We start from the raw sequence: 20,394 nt of genomic DNA, 5'->3' as shown, positions 1-20,394 counted from the left end.
AATTAATCAAAAACCTAAATGTAAAACCTAAACTATAAAACTCTTACAATAAAACATAGGGGAAAATCTTCATGACATTGGATTTGGCAAGGATTTCTTGGATGTGACACAAAAAGCACAGGCAACAAAAGTAAAAAGACAAATTGGACTACATCAAAATTAAAAACTTCTATGCATCAAAGGACACGGTCAGGGCTTCCCTGGTGGCGCAGTGGTTGAGAGTCCGCCTGCCGATGCAGGGGACACGGGTTCGTGCCCCGGTCTGGGAGGATCCCACATGCCGCGGAGCGGCTGGGCCCGTGGGCCATGGCCGCTGAGCCTGCGCGTCCGGAGCCTGTCCTCCGCAACGGGAGAGGCCACAACAGTGAGAGGCCCGCGTAACGCATTAAAAAAAAAAAAAAAAAAAAAAAAAAAAAGGACACGGTCAACAGAGCAAAAAGGCAACCTAGGAAATGGGAAAATATTTGCAAATCATTTAACTAATAAGGTGTTAATATCCAGAATATATAAAAACCTCCTACAATTCAACAATGATAATAAAACAATCTGATTAGAAAATGAGCAAAGGACCCGAATAGACGTTTCTGCAAAGAAGATATACAAATGGTCAATAAGCACATGAAAAGATGTTCATGACTAATCATTAGGGAAATGTAAATCAAAACCACCATGAGATACTACCTCATACTCATTAGGATGGCTATTACATAAAGTAAACAAACAAACCAGAAAGTCACAAGTGTTGGTGAGAATGAGGAGATATTGGAACCCTTGTGCATTGCTAGTGGAATTGTAAACTGGTATAGCTGCTTTGGAAAACAGTATGGTGGTTCCTTAAAAAATTAAAAATGAATTATCATATGAGACTCAGCAATTCCAATTCTGGGTGTATATCCAAAGGAATTGAAAGCCAGACCTCAAAGAGATACCCGTATACCTGTGTTCATAGCAGCACTACTCACAATAGCAGAGAGGTAGAAGCCCTCCAAGTGCCTATGGACAGATAAATGGATAAATGGAATGCGGTATATATTTACAGTGGGATATGATTCATCATTAAAAGTAAGGAAATTTTGGACATGCTCCAACATGGATGAATCTTGAGGACATTATGCTGTGATATAGGCCAGTTACAAAATGACAAATACTGTATAATTCCACTTGTACAAAGTCTTAGAGTAGTCAGATTCATAGAAAGAGAACATAGAATGGTGAGTGCCAGAAGCTGGAGGGAAGGGAAAATGAGATGTTGTTATTTAATGGGTATGGCACTTCAGTTTTACACGATGAAAAAATTCTGGAAATTGGTTGCACAACGATGTGAATATACTTACCACTACTGAACTGTGCATTTAGAAATGGTTAAGGTGGTAAACTGTGATGACTTCTTCACACAATTAAAAATAAAATTAGGGCTTCCCTGGTGGCGCAGTGGTTGAGAGTCTGCCTGCCGATGCAGGAGACACGGGTTCGTGCCCCGGTCCGGGAGAATCCCACACGCCGTGGAGTGGCTGGGCCCGTGAGCCATGGCCGCTGAGGCTGCGCATCCGGAGCCTGTGCTCCGCAACAGGAGAGGCCACAACAGTGAGAGGCCCGCATACTGCAAAAAAAAAAAAAAAGAAAGAAAAAAATATAAAATTAAATTAAAACAAGAAAAGCATTCAATGCCATCATATATTCATATCTTTTATATCCTCTTCCCAGAAATGTTTATGTAATTAATGTACCTGAGTAAATTTAAATGAACACATTTGTTGATATAAACTTATATTTGCCTTATTCATGAATAGACAAAGATATGACTCATTTGCATACAGATATAGCTACCTCATTTTTATATTAATTTATTTTTCTAATTAGATTTTTAATTAAAACATTTATATTGGTTTTAAAGTAAAAAACTTAAATATATATAGAAATAATGTGACTTCAATAATTATAACTAACATATTATTTAAATATCATAAATATTAAAAAAGCATATGCTTGAAAAACATTCAAGATGGTGTAAAGAATACACATATTTTACAAAGTTGTGAACTGAAAAATAGAATTAAGATTATTTATAATCAGGAAAAATTTATTAGCAAGTTGAAATAATTTTCTACATAAATAAAAAATCACTGCTATTGAAAAGGATTCTTTGGACTGAATAATCCATATTCATAGTCTACATTGATCAAATCCACTGGACAGTTGTATAATTTACTCTTCACCTTAATTCTATAGCCAGAGACTGAATTTAAACCTCTCACATTAAGGAAATCAACTGGAGAATTCCATCTTTTGTTTACTATCCCCCTTGTTGCAGTGAGCAACTATCTGACCACAGTTAAATTACTGATCTCTCCATTTCTTTATATCCCTTCCTGGTGAACAAGAATTCTATCATGTACCAAGGGTGAAGACACTTTCCTTAAGATGTTGAGACATAATTCTTTTTTTTTTTTTTTTTTTTTGCGGTACGCGGGCCTCTCACTGTTGTGGCCTCACCCATTGCGGAGCACAGGTTCCGGACGCACAGGCTCAGCAGCCATGGCTCACAGGCCCAGCTGCTCCGCAGCATGGGGGATCTTCCCAGACTGGGGCACGAACCCGTGTCCCCTGCATCGGCAGGCGGACTCTCAACCACTGCGCCACCAGGGAAGCCCGAGATATAATTCTTAATTTGTGGAATCTGCTGTCTTTGTGCGCATGAGACAAAAGATGTCCTACAACATTTCCCTTATACGCTACCCCCACCTCATCAGCAACATCCCTTCAAAGCAGGATATAAAGGAGAAAAGAAAAAATTAACATTCAGGTGTAATTATTTTCCAGCTGCCTCTTGGAAAGAGTATGGGAGGCATTGCCTAACATGGTGCTAGCCTGTTGCCTCCATGTAAAAAGTGAACCTGGATTCATTTGCTCAAAATATGGAAGGTACTTGGCCAGGGCCAGGGTATTACAAATGAAATAGGGTTTCTATTTTCTAGGAACTTGCAATCTAGAGATGAGGAAAGCACAAAAATTTGCGTGTATATTATATATATATATATATAGTGATATATATACATATTCTTTATATAAAGTCTTTTTGTATATTTATATTAATTAGGAGATAGATACACATATTATAAAACATCAATTGGTGTATATACATACATACATACACGCACATAAACACAGACACGCACCCTTTTTTCCAAGATATAATATTTTCAATCTTAACAAGTTAATATTTCATTTAAAATTCAGAGGCTGTTCTTTTTTAAATATAAGATTATTCTAACTTCACCTGAAAGTGAAACAAAACATTCAAGAATAACTAAAAAAAATTTTTGAAAAGCATTAAAATTTAAGTGGAGACATATTCTATTAGCTGTTTCAGAACCACGCTTGTTGTAAATTGAAGATGGCGGAAGAGTAAGACACAGAGATCACCTTCCTCCCCACAAATACATCAGAAATACATCTATATGTGGAACAACCCCTACAGAACACCTACTGAACACTGGCAGAAGACCTCAGACCTCCCAAAAGGCAAGAAACTCCCCACGTACCTGGGTAGGGCAAAAGAAAAAAGAAACAACAGAGACAAAAGAATAGGGACGGAACCTGCACCAGTGGGAGGGAGCTGTGAAGGAGGAAAGGTTCCCACACACTAGGAAGCACCTTCGCGGGCAGAGACTGCGGGTGGCGGAGGGGGGAAAGCTTTGGAGCCTCAGAGGACAGCATAGCCACAGGGGTGCGGAGGACAAAGGGAAGAGATTACCGCAGAGAGGATTGGTGCCGACCAGCACTCACCAACCCAAGAGGCTTGTCTGCTCACCCTCCGGGGCAGGCGGGGGCTGGGAGCTGAGGCTCGGGCTTCGGAGGTCGGATTCCAGTGAGAGGGCTGGGGTTGGCGGCGTGAACACAGCCTGATGGGGACTAGTGAGCCACGGCTAGCCGGAAGGGAGTACGGGAAAAAGTCTGGAGCTGCCGAAGAGGCAAGAGACTTTTTCTTGCCTCTTTGTTTCCTGGTGCACGAGGAGAGGGGTTTAAGAGCGCTGCTTAAAGGAGCTCCAGAGACAGGCGCGAGCCGCGGCTATCCGCACAGACCCCAGAGACGGGCATGAGACACTAAGGCTGCTGCTGCTGCCACCAAGAAGCCTGTGTGTGTGAAAACAGGTCACTATCCACACCACCCCTCCCGGGAGATTCTGCAGCCAGGGTCCCGTGATCCAGGGACTACTTCCCCGGGAGAATGCATGGCACGCCTCAGGCTGGTGCAACGTCATGCCAGCCTCTGCCGCCGCAGACTCGTCCCGCATCCATACCCCTCCCTCCCCACCCCGGCCTGAGTGAGCCAGACCCCCGAATCAGCTGCTCCTTTAACCCCGTCCTGTCTGAGGGAAGAACAGACGCCCTCAGGTGACCTACACGCAGAGGCGGGGCCAAATCCAAAGCTGAACCTCGGGAGCTGTGCAAACAAAGAACAGAAAGGGAAATCTCTCCCAGCAGCCTCAGGAGCAGCGGATTAAATCTCCACAGTCAACTTGATGTATCCTACATCTGTGGAATACCTGAATAGACAATGAATCATCCCAAATTGAGGAGGTGGACTTTAGGAGCAATGATATATATATATATATTTCTTCCCTTTTTCTCTTTTTGTGAGTGTGTATTTGTATGCTTCTGTGTGTGATTTTGTCTGTATAGCTTTGCTCTTACCATATGTCCTAGGGTACTATCTGTCCGTTTTTTTCGTTTTTTTTTTTTTTTTTTTTAAGTATAGTTTTTAGCACTTGTTATCATTGGTGGATTTGTTTTTTGGTTTAGTTGCTCTCTTCTTTCTTTTTTTAAAAAAATTACTTAAAATTTTTTTTTCAATAATTATTTTTTATTTTAATAACTTTTTAATTTAATTTTATTTTATTTTATCTTCTTCTTTCTTTTTTTTCCTCCCTTTTATTGTGAGCTGTGTGGATGACAGGCTCTTGGTGCTCCAGCCAGGCGTCAGGGCTCTGCCTCTAAGGTGGGAGAGCTAAGTTCAGGACGTTGGTCCACAAGAGACCTCCCAGCTCCATGTGATATCAAACAGCAAAAATCTCCCAGAGGTCTCCATCTCAACGCCAAGACCCAGCTCCACTCAACGACCAGCAAGCTACAGTGCTGGACACACTATGCTAAACAACTAGCAAGACAGGAACACAACTGCACCCATTAGTAGAGAGGCTGCTAAAAATCATAATAAGGCCACACACACCCCAAAACACACCACCAGACGTGGACCTGCCCACAAGAAAGACAAGATCCAGCCTCATCAACCAGAACACAGGCACCAGTCCCTCCACCAGAAAGCCTACACAACCCACTGAACCAACCTTAACCACTGTGGGCAGACACCAAAAACAACAGGAAATACGAACCTGCAGCCTGTGAAAAGGAGACACCAAACACAGTGAGTTAAGCAAAATGAGAAGCACACAGCAGATGAAGGAGCAAGGTAAAGACCCACCAGACCTATCAAATGAAGAGAAAATAAGCAGTTGACCTGAAAAAAAAATCAGAATAATGATAGTAAAGATTATCCAAATTCATGGAAATAGAATGGAGAAAATACAAGAAATGTTTAACAAGGACCTAGAAGAAGTAAAGAGCAAACAAACAGTGATGAACAACAAAATAACTGAAATTAAAAATTCTCTAGAAGGAATCAATAACAGAATAACTGAGACACAAGAACGGATAAGTGACCTGGAACATAAAATAGTGGAAATAACTACTGCAGAACGGAATAAAGAAAAATAATGAAACGAATTGAGGACAGTCTTAGAGACCTCTGGGACGACATTAAACGCACCAACACTCGAATTATAGGGGTCCCAGAAGAAGAAGAGAAAGTGAAAGGCAATGAGAAAATATTTGAAGTGATTATAGTTGAAAACTTCCCTAATATGAGAAAGGAAATAGTTAATCAAGTACAGGAAGCACAGAGAGTCCCATACAGGATAAATCCAAGGAGAAACACACCAAGACACATATTAATCACACTATCAAAAATTAAATACAAAGAAAAAATATTAAAAGCAGCAGGGAAAAACAACAAATAACATACAAGGGAATCCCCATAAGGTTGACAGCTGATCTTTCAGCTGAAACACTGCAAGGCAGAAGGGAGTGGCAGGACAAATTTAATGTGATGAAGGAGAAAAACCTACAACCAAGATTACTCTACCCAGCAAGGATCTCATTCAGATTTGATGGAGAAATTAAAACCTTTACAGACAAGCAAAAGCTAAGAGAATTCAGCACCACCAAACCAGCTTTACAACAAATGCTAAAAGAACTTCTCTAGGCAGGAAACACAAGAGAAGGAAAAGACCTACAATAACAAACCCAAAACAATTAAGAAAATGGGAATAGGAATATACATATTGATAATTACCTTAAATGTAAATGGATTAAATGCTCCAAGGAAAAGACATAGACTGGCTGAATGGATACAAAAATAAGACCCATGTATACACTGTCTGTAAGAGACCCACTTCAGACCTAGGGACACATACAGACTGAAAGTGAGGGGATGGAAAAAGATATTCCATGCAAATAGAAATCAAAAGAAAGCTGGAGTAGCAATTCTCATATCAGACAAAATAGACTTTAAAACAAAGACTATTACAAGAGACAAAGAAGGACACTACATAATGATCAAGGGATCAATCCAAGAAGAAGATAGAACAATTGTAAATATTTATGCACCCAACACAGGAGCACCTCAATACATAAGGCAAATGCTAACAGCCATAAAAGGGGAAGTCAACAGTAACAATCATAGTAGGGGACATTAACACCCCACTTTCACCAATGGACATATACAAAATGAAAATAAATCAGGAAACACAAGCTTTAAATGATGCATTAAACAAGATGTACTTAATTGATATTTATAGGACATTCCATCCAAAAACAACAGAATACACTTTCATTTCTTCTTTTTTTTCACACACACACACTGTATTTTATTTTTACAAGAGACAAATAAACTGACACCAAGCATTGTAAATGGATGACCACAACAAAAGCAACAATGATTGCAATTACCAAACACGAAACAGACTCGTACTATGTCATGATATTGACATTCAGTCTAGTAATCCTCCACTGTAACAGCTCCTTTACTTTGCAGTGAAAATTTATTTGTATATTTTTTGCCCCTGAGTCCTTGTGGGATTCTTTTAATTCAAACCGAAAGTCACAACAATTATAATCATCCTCATCAGTTCCCTCAGTCCCATGTAATTAATTTTTTTTCATCTTGATCTTTTGTTAGCACTTTTATGAATTCATCAGTTTTCCGTTAGAGTTCTGAAAGTGCTATTCATTCAGTTCAGCAGTATAGTCAGTTACCAGAAACCTGTATTTGTCAGAGTCTTTTCCATGAAGTCTTTGAAGATGAAACACTTTTATAGGAACATTTTTGCGAAAGCATCAAAGTATACCCAGAACTGTGTGTAAATGACAAAAGATTTTAAAATGACCATGGTTAAAGATTTGATGAAAGTTCATAATAATGCAGTTGACAAGGAAATTTATTTCTGAGATATACATTTTAAAGTAATAACTAGAATTATGACTTACAACATTATACCAGAACATATAACATTTTTAGAAATTTCATGTAATGTCTGAAACATTTATATTAACATATTTCCATACAAATAACCCAAAGAAAGTTTAGTATTAGTTGTTTTTTTGTTTGTTTTTTATACTTATTCTTATTAGGTTCTTATTAGTCATCAATTTCATACACATCAGTGTATACATGGCAATCCCAATCGCCCAATTCAGCACACCACCATCCCCACCCAACTGCGTTTTCCCCCCTTGGTGTCCACACATTTGTTCTCTGCATCTGTGTCTCAACTTCTGCCCTGCAAACCGGTTCATCTGTATCATTTTTCTAGGTTCCACATATATGCGTTAATATACGATATTTCTTTTTCTCTTTCTGACTTACTTCACTCTGTATGACAGTCTTTAGATCCATCCACGTCTCAACAAATGACTCAATTTTGTTCCTTTTTATGGCTGAGTAATAATTCCATTGTATATATGTATCACAACTTCTTTATCCATTCGTCTGTCGATGGGCATTTAGGTTGTTTCCATGACCTGGCTATTGTAAATAGTGCTGCAATGAACATTGGGAGCATATGTCTTTTTGAATTATGGTTTTCTCTGGGTATATGCCCAGTAGTGGGATTGCTGGATCATATGGTAATTCTATTTTTAGTTTTTTAAAGAAGCTCCATAGTGTTCTCCATAGTGACTCTATCAATTTACATTCCCACCAACAGTGCAAGAGGGTTCCCTTTTATCCACACCCTCACCAGCATGTGGTGTTTGTAGATTCCCTGATGCTGCCCATTTTAACTGGTGTGAGGTAATACCTCATTGTAGTTCTGATTTGCATTTCTCTAATAATTAGTGATGTTGAGCAGCTTTTCATCTGCTTCTTGGCCATCTGTATGTCTTCTTTGGAGAAATGTCTATTTAGGTCTTCTGCCCATTTTTGGAATGGGTCGTGTCTGTTTCTTTAATATTGAGCTTCATGACCTTTTTATATATTTTGGAGATTAATCCTTTGTCCATTGATTTGTTTGCAAATGTTTTCTCCCATTCTGAGGGTTGTCTTTTCATCTTGTTGTTGGTTTCCTTTGCTGTGCAAAAGCTTTGAAGTTGCATTGGGTCCCATTTGTTTATTTTTGTTTTTATTTCCATTACTCTAGGAGGTGGGTCAAAAAAGATTGTGCTGTGATTTATGTCAAAGACTGTTCTTCCTATGTTTTCCTCTAAGAGTTTTATAGTGTCTGGTCTTACATTTAGGTCTTGAATCCATTTTGAGTTTATTTTTGTGTATGGTGTTAGGGAGTGTTCTAATTTCATTCTTTTACATGTAGCTGTCCAGTTTTCCCAGCACCACTTATTGAAGAGACTGTCTTTTCTCCATTGTATATCTTTGCTTCCTTTGTCATAGATTAGTTGACCATAGGTGTGTGGGTTTATCTCTGGGCTTTCTATCTTGTTCCATTGATCAATGTTTTTGTTTTTGTGCCGGTGCCATATTGTCTTGATTACTGTAGCTTTGTCGTATAGTCTGAAGTCAGGGAGTCTGATTCCTCCAGCTCCATTTTTTTCCTTCAAGACTGCCTTGACTATTCGGTCTCTTTTGTGTCTCCATACAAATTCTAAGATGATTTGTTCTAGTTCCATAAAAAACACCATTGGTAATTTGATAGGGATTGCATTAAGTCTGTAGATTGCTTTGGGTAGTATAGTCATTTTCACAATATTGATTCTTCCAATCCAAGAACATGGTATATCTCTCCATCTGTTGGTATCATCTTTAATTTCTTTCATCAGTGTCTTATCGTTTTCTGCATACAGGTCTTTTGTCTCCCTAGGTAGGTTTATTCCTAAGTATTTTATCTTTTTATTGCAATGGTAAATGGGAGTGTTTCCATAATTTCTCTTTCAGATTTTTGATCATTAGTGTATAAGAATGCAAGAGATTTCTGTGCATTAATTTTGTATCCTGCAACTTTACCAAATTCATTGATAAACTCTAGTAGTTTTCTGCTGGTATTTTTAGGATTCTCTATGTATAGTATCATGTTATCAACAAAGAGTGACAGTTTTACTTCTTCTTTTCCACTTTGTATTCCTTTTATTTCTTTTTCTTCTCTGATTGCCATGGCTAGGACTTCCAAAACTATGTTGAAAAAGGGTGGTGAGAGTGGACATCCTTGTCTCATTCCTGATCTTAGAGGAAATGCTCTCAGTTTTTCACCATTCACAATGATGTTTCCTGTGGGTTTCTCGTATATGGCCTTTATTATGTTGAGGTAGGTTCCCTCTATGCCCACTTTCTGGAGAGTTTTTATCATAAATGGGTGTTGAATTTTGTCAGAAGCTTTTTCTGCATCTATTGAGATGATCATATGCTTTTTATTCTTCAGTTTGTTAATATGGTATATCACATTGATTTATTTGTGTATATTGAAGAATCCTTGCATCCCTGGGATACATCCCACTTGATCATGGTGTACGATCCTTTTAATATGTTGTTGGATTCTGTTTGCTAGTATTTTGTTGAGGATTTTTGCATGTATATTCATCAGTGATATCACTCTGTAATTTTCCTTTTTGTACTATCTTTGTCTGGTTTTGATATCAGGGTGATGATGGCCTCATAAAATGAGTTTGGGAGTGTTCCTTCCTCTGCAATATTTTGGAAGAGTTTGAGAAGGATAGGTGTTAGCTCTTCTCTAAATGTTTGATAGAATTCACCTGTGAAGCCATCTGGTCCTGGACTTTTGTTTGTTGGAAGATTTTTAATCACAGTTTTGATTTCATTATTTGTGATTGTTCTGTTCATATTTTCTCTTTCTTCCTGGTTCAGTCTTGGAAGGTTATACCTTTCTAAGAATTTGTCCGTGTATTCCAGGTTGTCCATTTTATTGGCATAGAGTTGCTTGTAGTAGTCTCTTAGGATGCTTTGTATTTCTGCGGTGTCTGTTGTAACTTCTCCTTTTTCATTTGTAATTTTATTGATTTCAGTCTTCTCCCTCTTTTTCTTGATGAGTCTGGCTAATGGTTTATCAATTTTGTTTATCTTCTCAAAGAACCAGCTTTTAGTTTTATTGATCTTTGCTATTGTTTTCTTTGTTTCTATTTCATTTATTTCTGCTCTAGTCTTTATGATTTCTTTCCTTCTGATAACTTTGGGTTTTGTTTGTTCTCCTTTATTTAGTTCCTTCAGGTGTAAGGTTAGATTGTTTACTTGAGATTTTTCTTGTTTCTTGAGTTAGGCTTGTATAGCTATAAACTTCCCTCTTAGAACTGCTTTTGCTGCATCCCATAGGTTTTGGAGCATCGTGTTTTCATTGTCATTTGTCTCTAGGCATTTTTTGATTTCCTCTTTGATTTCTTCAGTGATCTCTTGGTTATTTAGTAATGTATTGTTTAGCCTCCTTGTGTTTGTGTTTTTACGTTTTTTGCCCATAATTCATTTCTAACCTCATAACGTTGTAGTCAGAAAAGATGCGTGATATGATTTCAATTTTCTTAAATTTACTGAGGCTTGATTTGTGCCTCAGGATGTGATATGTCCTGGAGAATGTTCCATGTGTACTTGAAAAGAAAGTGTAATCTGCTGTTTTTGGATGGAATGTCCTATAAATATCAATTAAATCTATCTGGTCTATTGTGTCATTTAAAGCTTGTGTTTCCTTATTTATTTTCATTTTGGATGATCTGTCCATTGGTGTAAGTGAGGTGTTAAAGTCCCCCACTATTTTTGTGTTATTGTCAATTTCCTCTTTTATAGCTGTTAGCAGTTGCCTTATGTACTGAGGTGCTCCTATGTTGGGTGCATATATATTTATAATTGTTATGTCTTCTTCTTGGATTGATCCCTTGATCATTATGTAGTGTCCTTCCTTGTCTCTTGTAATATTCTTTGTTTTAAAGTGTATTTTATCTGATATGAGTGTTGCTACTCCAGCTTTCTTTTGATTTCCATTTGCATGGAATATCTTTTTCCATCCCCTCACTTTCAGTCTGTATGTTTCCCTAGGTCTGAAGTGGGCCTCTTATAGACAGCATATATATGGGTCTTGTTTTTGTATCCATTCAGTAAGCCTGTGTCTTTTGGTTAGAGCAGTTAATCCATTCACGTTTAAGGTAATTATCGATATGCATGTTCCTGTGACCATTTTCTTAATTGTTTTGTTTTTGTTTTTGTAGGTCCTTTTCTTCTCCTGTGTTTCCCACTTAGAGAAGTTCCTTGAGCATTTGTTGTAGAGCTGGTTTGGTGGTGCCGAATTCTCTTAGCTTTTGCTTGTCTGTAAAGCTTTTGATTTCTCCATCGAATCTGAATGAGATCCTTGCCAGGTAGAGTAATCTTGGTTGTAGGTTCTTCCCTTTCATCACTTTAAGTGTATCATGCCACCCCGTTCTGGTTTGTAGAGTTTCTGCTGAGAAATCAGCTGTTAACCTTATGGGAGTCCACTTGTATGTTATTTTTCATTTTTCTCTTGTTGCTTTCAATAATTTTTCTTTGTCTTTAATTTTTGCCAATTTGATTACTATGTGTCTCAGCGTGTTTCTCCTTGGGTTTATCCTGTCTGGGACTCGCTGCGCTTCCTGGACTTGGGTGGCTATTTCCTTTCCCATGTTAGGGAATTTTCCCACTATAATCTCTTCAAATATTTTCTCGGATCCTTTCTCTCTCTCTTCTCCTTCTGGGTCCCCTATAATGTGAATGTTGTTGCATTTAATGTTGTTCCAGAGGTCTCTTAAGATGTCTTCATTTCTTTTCATTCTTTTTTCTTTACTCTCTTTCGCAGCAGTGGATTCCTCCATTTTGTCTTCCAGGTCACTTATCTGTTCTTCTGTCTCAGTTATTCTGCTACTGATTCCTTCTCATGTAGTTTTCATTTCAGTTATTGTACTGTTCATCTCTGTTTATTTGTTCTTTAATTCTTCTAGGTCTTTGTTAAACATTTCTTGCATCTTCTTGATCTTTGCCTCCATTCTTTTTCTGGGGTCCTGGATCATCTTCACTATCATTATTCTGAATTGTTTTTCTGGAAGACTGCCTATCTCCACTTCATTTAGTTGTTTTTCTGGGGTTTTATCTTTTTCCTTCATCTGGTACATAGCCCTCTGCCTTTTCATCTTGTCTATCTTTCTGTGACTGTGGTTTTTGTTCCACAGTCTGCAGGATTGTAGTTCTTCTTGTTTCTGCTGTCTGCCCTCTGGTGGATGAGGCTATCTAAGAGTCTTGATGGGAGGGACTGGTGTTGTGTAGAGCTGACTGTTTCTCTAGTGGGCAGAGCTCAGTAAAACTTTAATCCACTTGACTGTTGATGGTGGGGCTGGGTTCCCTCCCTGTTTGTTGTTTGGCCTGAGGCCACCCAACACTGGAGCCTACCTGGGCTCTTTGATGGGCTAATGACAGACTCTGGGAGGGCTCACGCCAAGGAGTACTTCCCAGAACTTTTGCTGCCAGTGTGCTTGTCTCCACAGTTAGCCACAGCCCTCCCCCACCCCGCCTCTCCAGGAGACCCTCAAACACCAGCAGGTAGGTCTGGTTCAGTCTCCCGTGGGGTCACTGCTCCTTCCCCTGGGTCCCAATGTGCACACTATTTTGTGTGTGCCCTCCAAGAGTGGAGTCTCTGTTTCCCTCAGTCCTGTCAAAGTCCTGCAATCAATTCCGACTAGGCTTCAAAGTCTGATTCTCTAGGACTTCCTCCTCCCGTTGCCATACCCCCAGGTTGGGAAGCCAGATGTGGGGCTCAGAACATTCACTCCAGTGGGTGGACTTCTGTGGTATAAGTGTTCTCCAGTCTGTGAGTCACCCACACACCAGTTATGGGATTTGATTTTACTGTGATTGCGCCCATCCTACCATCTCATTGTGGCTTCTTCTTTGTCTTTGGATGTGGGGTATCTTTTTTGGTGAGTTCCAGTGTCCTCCTGTCAGTGATTGTCCAGCAGCTAGTAGTGATTCTGGTGTTCTCGCAAGAGGGAGTGAGAGCACATCATTCTACTCAGCCATCTTCAGAATAAACTTTCTTCTCAAGTGCTCATGGAACTTTCTCCAGGATAGATCATATCTTGTGTCACAAATCATGCCTTGGTAAATTTAAGAAAATTGAAATCTTATCAACTATCTTTTCTGACCACAATGTTATGCGGCTAGATACCAATTACAGGAAAAAAATCTGTGAAAAATACAAACACATGGAGGCTAAACAATACACTTCTTAATAACCCAGAGATCATTGAAGAAATCAAAGAGGAAATTAAAAAATACCTAGAAACAAATGACAATGAAAACACCATGACCCAAAACATATGCAGTGCAGCAAAAGCAGTTCTAAGAGGGAAGTTTATAGCAATACAAACCTACTTTAAGAAACAAGAAACATCTCAAATAAACAACTTAAACTTACACCTAAAGCAGTGAGCGAAAGAAGAATAAAAAAACACCACTAGCAGAAGGAAAGAAGTCATAAAGATCAGATCAGAAGTAAATGAAAAAGTAATGAAGGAAACGATAGCAAAGATCATTAAAACTAAAAGCTGGTGCTTTGAGAAGATAAACAAAATTGATAAACCATTAGCCAGACTCATCAAGAAAAAAAGGGAGAAGACTTAAATCAATAGAATTAGAAATGAAAAAGGAGAAGTAACAACTGACACTGCAGAAATACAAAGGCTCATGAGAGATTACCACAAGCAACTCTATGCCAATAAAAAGGACAACCTGGAAGAAATGGACAAATTCTTAGAAAGGCACAACCTTCTGAGACTGAACCAGGAAGAAATAGAAAATATGAACAGACCAACCACAAGCACTGAAGTTGAGACTGTGATTAAAAATCTTCCAGCAAACAAAAGGCCAGGACCAGATGGCTTCACAGATGAATTCTATCAAACATTTAGAGAAGAGCTAACACCTATCCTTCTCAAACTCTTCCAAAATATAGCAGAGGGAGGAACACTCCCAAACTCATTCTACAAGGCCACCATCACCTTGATACCAAAACCAGACAAAGATCTCACAAAGAAAGAAAACTACAGGCCAATATCCCTGATGAACATAGATGCAAAACTCCTTAGCAAAATACTAGCAAACAGAATCCAACAGCACATTAAAAGGATCATACACCATGATCAAGTGGGATTTATTCCAGGAATGCAAGGATTCTTCAATATACGCAAATCAACCAATGTGATACAGCATATTAACAAATTGAAGGAGAAAAACCACATGGTCATCTCAATAGATGCATAAAAAGCTTTTGACAAAATTCAACACCCATTTATGATAAAAATCCTCCAGAGAGTAGGCATAGAGGGAGCTTATCTCAACATAATAAAGGCCATATATGACAAACCCACAGCCAACTTCATCCTCAATGGTGAAAAACTGAAACCATTTCCACTAAAATCAGGAACAAGACAAGGTTGCCCACTCTCACCACTCTTATTCAACATAGTTTGGAAGTTTTAGCCACAGCAATCAGAGAAGAAAAGGAAATAAAAGGAATCCATATCGGAAAAGAAGAAGTAAAGCTGTCACTGTTTGCAGATGACATGATACTATACATAGAGAATCCTAAAGATGCTACCAGAAAACTACTAGAGCTAATCAATTAATTTGGTAAAGTAGCAGGATACAAAGTTAATGCACAGAAATCTCTTGCATTCCTATACGTTAATGATGAAGAATCTGAAAGTGAAATTAAGAAAACACTCCCATTTACCACTGCAACAAAAAGAATAAAATATTTAGGAATAAACCTACCTAAGGAGACAAAAGACCTGTATGCAGAAAATTATAAGACACTGATGAAAGAAATTAAAGATGATACAAATAGATGGAGAGATGTACCATGTTCTTGGATTGGAAAGATGAACGTTGTGAAAATGACTATCCTACCCAAAGCAATCTACAGATTCAATACAACCCCTTTCATACTACCAATGGCATTTTTCACAGAACTAGAACAAAAAATTTCACAATTTGTATGGAAACACAAAAGACCCCGAATAGCCAAAGTAATGTTTAGAAAGAAAAATGGAGCTGGAGGAATCAAGCTCCCTGACTTCAGACTATACTACAAAGCTTCAGTAATCAAGACAGTATGTTACTGGTACAAAAACAGAAATATTTATTAATGGAACAGGATAGAAAACCCAGAGATAAACCCACACTCATATGGTCACCTTATCTTTTATAAAGGAGGCAAGAATATACAGTGCAGAAAAGGCAGCCTCTTCAATAAGTGGTGCAAGGAAAACTGGACAGCTATATATAAAAGAGTGAAATTAGAACACTTCCTAACTCCATACAGAAAAATAAACTCAAAATGGGTTAAATACCTAAATGTAAGGCCAGACACTGTAAAACTCTTAGAGGAAAACCTAGGCAGAACACTCTGTGACATAAATCACAGCAAGATCCTTTTTGACCCACCTCCTAGCGAAATGGAAATAAAAATAAACAAATGGGATCTAATGAAATTTAAAAGCTTTTGCACAATAAAGGAAACCATAAACAAGATGAAAAGACAACCCTCAGAATGGGAGAAAATATTTGCAAATGAAACAACTGACAAAGATTAATCTCCAAAATTTATAAGCAGCTCATGCAGCTCAATAACAAAGAAAAAAACAACCCAAACCAAAAATGGGCAGAAGACCTAAATAGACATTTCTCCAAAGAAGATATACAGATTGCCAAGGAACACATGAAAGAATGCTCAACATCATTAATTAGAGAAATGCAAATCAAAAGTACAATGAGATACCATCTCACACCAGTCAGAATGACCCTCATCAAAAAATCTAGAAACAATAAATACTGGAGAGGGTGTGTGGAGAAAAGGGAACCCTCTTGCACTCTTGGTGGGAATGTAAATTGATATAGCCGCTATGGAGAACAGTATGGAGGTTCCTTAAAATACTAAAAATAGAACTACCATACAACCCAGCAATCCTGCTACTGGGCATATACCCTGAGAAAACCATAATTCAAAAAGAGTCATGTACCAAAATGTTCATTGCAGCTGTATTTACAATAGCCAGGACATGGAAGTAACCTAAGTGTCCATCGACAGATGAATGGATAAAGAAGATGTGGCACATATATACAATGGAATATTACTCAGCCATAAAAAGAAACGAAATTGAGTTATTTGTAGTGAGGTGGATAGACCTAGAGTCTGTCATACAGAGTGAAGTAAGTCAGAGAGAGAAAAACAAATACTGTATGCTAACACATATATATGGAATCTAAAAAAAAAACAAAAAATGGTCATGAAAAACCTAGGGGCAAGACTGGAATAAAGACGCAGACCTACTAAAGAATGGACTTGAGGACACGAGGAGGGGCAAGGGTAAGCTGGGAGAAAGTGAAAGAGTGGCATGGACATATATACACTACCAAATGTAAAATAGATAACTAGCGGGAAGCAGCCGCATAGCACAGGTAGATCAGCTCGGTGCTTTGTGACCGCCTAGAGGGGTGGGATAGGGAGGGTGGGATGGAGGGAGACGCAACAGGGAAGAGATATGTGGATATATGTATATGTGTAACTGATTCACTTTGTTGTAATGCAGAAACTAACAACAACAACAAAAAAAAAGGTAAATCAATCCAAATAATGGTCACCGCCAAATATGCCCTCTAGTCTTATTAGTCCCAAAGCAAAAACAAATATCCTGCTTTTTAGATTACAAGAAATCCTCAAAAGTTCATTTGTAAATGACTTTGAAATCCTGTATACACCTTCCCTCTGAGAACTATTATAGATGGTGATTCAAGTAAAAAAATAAACATCCCAGTTATCTCACACAGTAGCTGACCTCATAGTTTTAGCTTGAATAACAGTCCAGGTGCACTGAGGGAAAGAAGTAAGGAAAGAAATTCTTCCCCCTCTTCCTGGGTGAATGAATCTTCCCAAATAAAGTTCTGAATGAGATCGTAATTTTCAGTTACGAATGTAATACGAAACACTTCTTGTAAAAACTTTTCCTCAAAGACAGAAAAGATTATATTTTCTTTTTATGAAAATAACAAGGTTTTACTTCTTTAAAGTTAAAAAAATTTAAGTAAATAAATTTATTTTAAAAAATTTTATCTCTTAGTCAAAGGAAAATGATGAGAGGGAGGATTATAACCTTGTAGAACTAGATGAAGTCAAGTGACAAAAAAGGAACTGCAGCCTAAGAGACCAGCACTGGCAGAAACAAGAAGGGGCATGCCACATATTAAGCAAGTTTCTAACAAATGGACATCTTCAACAGCATAAGAGAAAGTAAAAGGTCTGGACACACACATGAACCTGTCGAAAGTGAAAGGTAATGAGACAAGTAGGAATATCCTGATCAAGAAACTGGAACCCACCCATTTTTGTGCTTTAAAAGATAACCACAGGAGGGGAGGAGAAGATGAGAAAGGAGTCAGCACAGAACAGGCCCCTTCAGATTCTCTCTTCCCAATTTCAGCTACCTTGAGCAAAACGGAAGGAAACAGATCCATCCTCTCCCTAAAGTTGTATAAAAATTTCAGTAACTATGCTTATATTTCAAATATCAGAAAAGCCTAATAAGATCCTAATATAGTAAATCAGTAGCATTCACAAATTTATTATCATTAATTTTCATAACTCAAGAAACCCTAAAAGCCTTACTGAGGTGAGACTATGTATGGGAGTATAAAGATAGTGTGTAAACCTAGTTATCACAGCATCTATAATTCAGTGTAGGGTTATTATTTTCTACTTGCCAATTTGGTAGTGATTAAAAACAAAAAATAACCTGTTTTTTGTAATAAGATAGAAACGTCAGAAGCTAGAGTAGAGACTTTGCAAACGTGCATATAAAATCCCTATTTTTTCCTTCTCTTGAGAAGGAGAAAAATACAAACGCAAACTTTCTTTATAGTGGGAATACAATAAATGTTTGCTGAAAGAAAAAAAAAAAGCAACCACGCTTGTATCTTATTTTTTGAGAAGTTTTCCAAATTCATGTCAGACACCAAACCACAGATCCAGGAAGCTCATAGAAACCCAAATAGAATACAAGCCAAAAAAAACGGACATCTAGGCATCTCATATTCAAACTGCAGGAAACTAAAGATAGAAGAAAATATTGAAAGATGGAAGAAAATATTGAAAGAAGCCAGAGAAGGAAAAAACATGTTACCTGTAGAAGAGTGAAGATAAGAATTACGTCCGTTTCTACCCAGAAACCCTGTAAGCATAAGAGAGTAGTGTAAAATACTTAAAGTGTTGAGAAAAAAAAAAACCTACCAACGTAGAATTCTATATCCTGAGAAATTATCCTTCCAAAGTGAAGGAGAAATAAAGACTTTCTCAGAAAAGTTAAAATTGAGCCATATTATAGGAGCACCCTACTTAACTCCCCACAGCAGGGACCACAGCTCCCTGTGACAGCTTCTCTTCTGCTTATATGTCCACTAACCATGTAATAAAGCAAGTCCTCCTAGAAAACCCTCCCTGGAAGGAGGGGCAACCCACTGATAACCATTTGACTAAAGGGCTCTAAAGAGGGAAATAAAATGATACATTAAAGCAATATTCAACAGATTATGGCGCCAAGTTTGATGTACTGTTCAGAGTTGTGTCGTGGGAAGTACACACACACACAATCTCTTTGACATAATAACTTATGTCACATTGTGGTGGAAAGTTCCCTTGTACAGAACCAGGAAGTTGTTTTGGGGATGAGATACGACTGTCCTAAGCAGTGCCAGGCTTTCTTGCTATTCCCTGTTAGCCATTCTGTCCCTTTGCCTTAATCTTTACTGACTCCCCACCCCCCTACTTCTTTAAGCGTGCAGTGGACAACACTGTCAGTTCTTCCAACTTTCAACCAAAATTTTAGATCAGCCGTGTACAACTTAGTGCAAATAATCAGACAAGATATTCATTTATTCACAGCAAAAACTGACTGAGTGCCCCTCCAATGCTTGTATTGAAGGTGGAACAGCATGTTTTGTTTCCAGTTTGCAGATGGAAAACTTGGGGTAGAGGCAGAAGTCTTTCCGTGGGCCCCTGAAGTCACAGCTTGGCCTGGTCATGACAATCAGTGCTTTGGTGTCTGTAAGGCAATGAATGTCCTCTCTCTATATGGAACAAATTTCCCAAAGTTCCAGGTTTCTGAAAAGGACCAGGCTGTAGCCCTCCAGTGCTGTTTGTTCTTTTTAGGATTGAATCACCCGTACAGTGTCCACGACAAACGGGTCCAAGCTCCAACTTCAGTTATAGACCCGGGGAATGACAGCATCCTGGAGCACCTTATTTCTGTGTATAAAGGATTGCAGGCTGAAAGCAGTCTCAAGACTGCCTCTCTAACAACTTGCCTAAGGGAAGCAACTTAATCCCACAGTGCCCCTCACAGCTGTGTTTTCAGTTGTGAAAGCTGGGCTCTGGCCTCAGGTAGAAATGTGTCAGAATTTATTTGTTGTCAGTGGTGGTATCTTATTTGCCTTGCTTTGCTAATCAAGTGTCTTCTTTAAATGTAAAAAAATCAATAAGGAAAGGATGGGATACATAAAAGTGAAGATGGCGATGATGCTATTAATAATGATGACAATGATGGGGAAGAGGGGATAGCTAACCCCATCTAGCACTCACAATGTATCAGGCAGTGTTCTCTGTGCTTTACATGTTATGACTCAGAATAGTTCTCTAGCAAATGTATGAAGTTGGTAATATTATCATCTTTAATTTACAAATGAGGAAGCTGAGTTAAGGAGAGATATGTTCATAGTACATAATTCACAGTACATACATAGCTAGCAGGTTATATACTTAAAAATTAGTT

At 38.3% G+C, this 20,394-nt stretch overlaps 1 pseudogene; it reads left to right on the top strand.

Annotated features, from left to right (window-relative positions):
- LOC116751088 overlaps positions 1–19,948 on the top strand; it is a 108,810-nt pseudogene extending 88,862 nt beyond the window's left edge.
- Positions 19,949–20,394: the final 446 nt, after the last annotated feature.

The sequence above is a fragment of the Phocoena sinus genome, chromosome 3, assembly GCF_008692025.1.
Source record: "Phocoena sinus isolate mPhoSin1 chromosome 3, mPhoSin1.pri, whole genome shotgun sequence".
Taxonomy (NCBI): domain Eukaryota; kingdom Metazoa; phylum Chordata; class Mammalia; order Artiodactyla; family Phocoenidae; genus Phocoena; species Phocoena sinus.
This window is presented reverse-complemented; position numbering and strand designations above follow the sequence as displayed.